The sequence below is a fragment of the Triticum aestivum genome, chromosome 5A, assembly GCF_018294505.1.
Source record: "Triticum aestivum cultivar Chinese Spring chromosome 5A, IWGSC CS RefSeq v2.1, whole genome shotgun sequence".
Classification (NCBI taxonomy): Eukaryota; Viridiplantae; Streptophyta; class Magnoliopsida; order Poales; family Poaceae; genus Triticum; species Triticum aestivum.
Genome location: NC_057806.1, coordinates 277,085,236 through 277,090,998, shown reverse-complemented (window position 1 = coordinate 277,090,998; position 5,763 = coordinate 277,085,236). Strand labels below are relative to the sequence as shown.

At 52.1% G+C, this 5,763-nt stretch overlaps 1 pseudogene; it reads right to left on the bottom strand.

The window, feature by feature from the left end:
* Positions 1 to 1,058: 1,058 nt before the first annotated feature.
* Positions 1,059 to 5,354, bottom strand: LOC123101288 (acetylglutamate kinase, chloroplastic-like; annotated as a pseudogene).
* Between the last annotated feature and the right edge of the window lie 409 nt (positions 5,355 to 5,763).

Below are 5,763 nucleotides of genomic sequence, written 5' to 3'. Positions count from 1 at the left end.
GCTCCCCGAAGACCAGAATGAGGCTCGATGCATTGTTCGTCGTTCGAAAGCCTACAAGGTTCATGAAGGAGAACTCTACAAGAAAAGTACTACCAAAGTCCTTCAAAGATGTATCTTCGAAGAAGAGGGACGGTAGCTCTTGGCTGAAATCCATGCTGGTCTTGGCGGCCATCATGCCGCAGTTCGGGCCCTCGTAAGTAAGGCCTTCCGTACCGGTTTTTTCTGGCCCACGGCCCGAGAAGATGCACAAGACCTCGTCCAACATTGTGTAGGATGCCAACTTTTCGCCAATCAAAGCCACATGCCTCCTACCGCCCTACAAACAGTCTCCATTACTTGGACTTTTGCGTTCTAGGGGCTTGACATGGTCGGACACCTCAAAGGGGGAAGCCATAAGAAAAAAATACTTGCTGGTCATGGTAGATAAATTCACGAAGTGGATAGAGGCCAAACCAGTTAAAACGGCCGAAGCTGCACCAATGATAGACTTCATATCTGGTGTCGTACACCGTTATGGTGTCCCACACAGCATCATCACCGATAATGGATCTAACTTCACAGTCGATGAAGTAAAAACCTGGTGCGCTAATATGGGCATCAAGCTCGATTATGCCTCCATCTATCACCCCCAAACAAACGGTCAAGTCAAATGGGCTAACGGCCTGATAATGAGCGGCATTAAACCCAGACTAGTGCGATCCTTAAAGGAGTCAGATAAACACTGGGTTGAGGAGCTCGACTCGGTACTCTGGGGACTGCGGACCACGCCCAATCGCACGACCGGATACACACCGTTATTTATGGTATACAGCGCATAGTTAGGCTGCAGGTGGGAGTGGGGCTAAGTGGGATTAGCCATCCCATCCCACTTAAACGGTTCTAATGGGCTCCCATTGGACAAGAATAAAATTAAGTGGGCTAGCCCTATTAGCCCATTGGAATCCCACTTAATCCACCAGCCCAGTCCCAACTCTTGTGCATGGAAGAGGAACGAACAGAGGAGGCGCCGTGGTGCAGCCGCCGCCGCGAGACGCCGGTGCGTCAGCTCCTATTCCGCCTCAGTACCTTCCCGACCTCCCCTGCCTCGCAGCCTCTACCCCATCCTCACGCGATGGCAAGGTCTCCTGCAGTCCCAACGCTCGCGCATGGCATTTTCCACCTTGGGTATAATTCCCCCCACCCAGCTTCCCCTCGGTCACTATCTACCGTACACCGGCGATGTCAATCTCCCTCACCAGGCTCCTGGGGTTATCCTGGTCCGCGAGTATGCCGGACATGTCAGTGATCAGCAACAGCTTCTCGACGCATATGGCAGATGCGATCTCCCCCGCGGCGACTTGGCGTTGATGTTGTAGGCCAGTCTCGTCGGCGGCCATGGTGGTGATCACCGGGATGTGGCTGGATGCGATGATTGGGTGGAGCACGGAGGGGTCTATGCACATCACCTCGCTGACAAAACCGAGGGCTGCGATGTCGGGGGAGGGGCCGCGGTGAGAAGGTGCACATCCTTGCCGCAAAGGCCGACGTGGTGGCGCCGGCGAGATTGATGAGGGAGAGGAGCTGCTTGTTGACCTTGCTGACTAGCACCAACTCGACATCGACGCGCCGTGCAGCCAGAAATTTATCTCCGGACCTCCGTCGTGCATGAGCATGGGGCGCAGGCCAATGTAGGAGAGGAGGACAAGGTCGCGGATCACCGACGCCAGTAGCTCCGACGACTTCATGGCCGCGCCGCCGTACTTCACCATCACCTTCTTGCCCTTGAACTGCTGGATCAAGGGGAGCGCCTCCGATAGGACGTACACGCGGTTCAGCGCCGCGACTGCGGGACACGGGATGAATTGTTTTTAGGTGGGATGGTGGGATCCCACTTCCACCCGCTTAATACATGTGGGCTATCTGATATTTCCCACGAATTCTTAGTGGGATCAGGTGGAATGAGGTGGGATGCCCACAGGCAGTCCCACTTGCAGCCTGAGCGCATAGGTTGTCTTGCCCTGCGATATCATTCATGACTCGACTCGAGTACGCATGTACGAAGAGAGAGAGGCCGAGCTCGATCGGCAAGATGGCTTAGGCGGCCTGGAGGAGGAGCACGATGTCACAAAATCTCGCTCAACATTCTACCAACAACAAGCTCGAAGATACCAAAGCAGAGAAGTGCAGGCCAAGACTTACAATGTAAGGGAACTCGTTCTATGCCTACCGGAGAAGAAAAAGGACAAGCTCAAGCCCAAATGGGAGGGTCCCTTCATCATAGATGAATTTCTCATTGGAGGAGCCTATCGCCTTCATAATGCATCGGACAATCGCTTAGAGCCGAACCCTTGGAACGCTGCCAGACTCCAAAGATTCTACGCCTAAGTCCGGAATCACAGTTCATTACCTTTTTCTCTTTTTTCTCTTTCTTCTTTTTGTTTTTATACGATTTCTAGCCCGTGTTCGGATAAACCGCACACTTGAGGGGTATACATCCTTAAATGTACATACCCCCCAATACCTAGGGGTTTCTTGTCACAAAAGCTTATTATTATTTTTCGAGCATCAAGCTCACCGCATATATGCGTCGTCTGCTCATATATGTCTTTTCTTCGCCATAATGTGCACCTTTATGACTTAAGTTTTTGCCAAGCTGGGTTGCCTGGCTCCTGTGCTTATGCTCGTTTGTTCGGCTAGGGCATAAAGGGAGCACCTCTGCGATTGTTACAGCTGAGTCATCCGGACGTGTACCTCAGACGTGTGAAGTCGAAAGCTAGCGTTCTTAAGGGAATAATAGGTCGGTGAACAAAAGATGAACTGCAATCATTGCGCTACAAGCCCCAAAAATATAAGGTATTGTGTTTTTTAGCATCACAACTCAGGCGTGCACAACAACACACGCTAGCCCAGGGAAAGGAACCCTTAACAGAACTATTCTCTCTGGAAGATGTTTCTTATGATCAAATGTAATATAACATAACTCCCTGAATACAACTTGTCTGTTCAAGCAACTATGACCAGACTACCTGGTTTCCGAACATACTTCGGTGTTTACCACCACTACAACATTCGGAAACATTCCAAACTTTGGATTTAGGAGGTTAAAGTGGAAGGTCTGCCATGACAATCATTTTATAATTCGGCTGGAGATACGTTTGTCGATAAAAGTACATTACTACTTGGACTCAAAAACTTCCTCCTCCTCTAGACCATGTAATAAGTTGTCTAGCTTACAATCCTGCTGAGAAAACTTGGCGGCTACCTTTACTTGGTCATATACTAAGCTAACAGGAATTTCCTATCCGTCTGGTCCCCTAGGCCCGACTCGGGCCATATGATTCGGATCAAGTCCGGTGTACTGTGTTTTCACCGTGGCCCAGTCCTCTCGTGCACCTTCTCGGCATGCTGATATCTTCCATAGTCCAAAGCGGCGACGAGCTTCTTTGAATAAATTCACGAGCTCCTCCATACTTCCTGGAGGAGAATCGGCTGGCCATAGAGCTTTAGCAATGTTCCTCATTGCCTTCCGGGCTCGTTCATGCACTTTGGACAGCTCTTGTAGTAGATCGCCTTGAAATCCGGACACCTCTTCTTCGGGCCGCCCAGTCAGCACGCCTACAGAAATAAAAGTTGTTAAAACTTCCCGTTAGGGGACTGTACTGAAGTAAGGATAAAAGGCATACTGAATATGTCGCCTTTCATCTTTCTGTTCTCTTTCAAGGCATCTGCCAGTTGGGCTCGTTTGTCCTTCAGCTCCTCTTCCTGCTTAATGTTGGCATCTTGCAGCTTGTTCTTCTCATCCATGGTCCGCGTTAGTACACGTTGACCAGTGGCTTCTTGACCTTCGCATGCTCCTTGTCCGCCTGAGCAGCCTTTAGCCTTTCTTCCAACTGCTATGTCGATCCTGCCGCTGAAAACAAAACAATGCATATTTTAAAATCATTGTTGGCGCAGAATCGTAGTTCCCGGACACTGTTGTGCTTACCATCTGATGCCTTTCCGGAATTCTTCAAATTCTCCAGTTCGGCGGTGACAATAGCTAGTTTGGTCTGACACCCTTCAAGCTCCTTGCACAATGTGTTATTATTCTCCGTGAGAACCTGACGATATAACAATCCTTCAACCAGTTGGGCCAACTGCTTCAAGTCTTGGGCGCTACGGGCATATGACCATGTTAAATTGTGTCAAATTTCACCTGTATTTTCTTTGAGAATAGCTGAATAATTCCGGCAAGGCCATCTCGAGCTGCCCGGATATAGGCGTCCGTCGAATTCAGTGCGGTGAATTCTTCTTCGGACAAGTCAGGTGTACGCATGGCCTCCTTCAAGCGACGGTGGTTCATCACGCTCTCCACTTCGGAATTTGTGACCGACATGTCATCCGAATCCTCTTGAGGAGGCGAAACGGGCGCGGCTTTTGCTCGCGTCCTAATAGACGAGTTCGGCACCGGATTAGTGGGCATCTGGCTAACTGGGCGATTTCCCACCGTTTGCCGTGTACTCCTCCTAAAAGATAAAAAGGGGGAGACCCTTAAACATTCCAGACTCATGCCTAGGTGTCGGATTTCGGGTTCCGGCAGACCCTTGAGGTTCGAACACTAGCGTGCACATGGAGATCTCTCCCCTACCGATCTTCGTCTGATCCTCTCGTGCAAACTAAGATGAAAATGATGAACAACACAAGAGAAACTAGGTTTATACTGGTTCGGGCCACCGCTGTGGTGTAATACCCTACTCCAGTGTGTGGTGTGGTGGATTGCCTCAGGGGCTGATGATGAATAGTACAAGGGAAGAACGACCTCGTGAGAGGTGTTCTTGAGCTGGTGCGATGAACTGCTAGGGTGAGTTCCGTCGCCTCTCTTTCTTCTGGGTGTCCCCCCTTCCTTTGTGGAGGCTAGATCTATTTATAGAGGCCCTAGGCCTCTCCCCAAATAATTGAGCAGGAAGGGCGCCAACAATTGGCCATTTTGAAGGGGAACATCTAGTACAAGTTATCCTGACCAAAGGTGGTCTTCGGCTGCCAAAAGCACTGGTGATGATGCCGTCTCGGGCTCCACGGTGACCTCCGTCCTGCCGTCCGACTGGTCTTGGTCTCGTTGCACCGGAATGGCAACCTTTGCCTAATGCCTTGGCCTGTGCCTGCCCCCTTTGCACCAAAGGGGAAACAAGGACCCCGTGCAGGCCGGCACCCGCCTGGCGCCCGCCTGGCCTTGATCGTCATGGCTTGCATCACGGGATCCTCGCGAGATACCCCTGCCTTGATCTCTCTGCCTCCTCGCGAGCCTGCCTGATGAGGCTGCCTCTGAGGAAGCTTCCTGTTGTTCACCCTGCGAGGCTTGTCCCCCCGCGAGGGTCTTGAGCTTGCGTTGATGAAGATGGGCCGCGCTGGGCCCCCACGCTTCAGGCCGCAGGCAGGCAAGTCTGGGGACCCCCATTACCAGAACATCGACAGTAGCCCCCGGGCCCAAGGCTCGCCTGGGCTTGGCCTGGCAGGGAAGCGAAGGGGCAAGCGCGAAGCGCCGCGAGCCCTAACAGCCTGCGGCCTTGGGCGCTGCGTGGCGGTTGACTAGACGTGGGCGTATGTGCTTCCCACGACGCCTCGGCGACCGCACGACCTGACAAGTCCCTGCATGCAGAGAAACAGGTCAAGATTACCTGCGATCGTGGTGCTCGGTGGTTGGCCTCCTCCAGCTATAAGTACGGGGCTGGGCGAGCCCCTTCAGTCCATCCCTGCTTGCTGCTGCTTTTCTTCTTCTTGGCTAATCGCCGTCCCCATGGCCCCAAA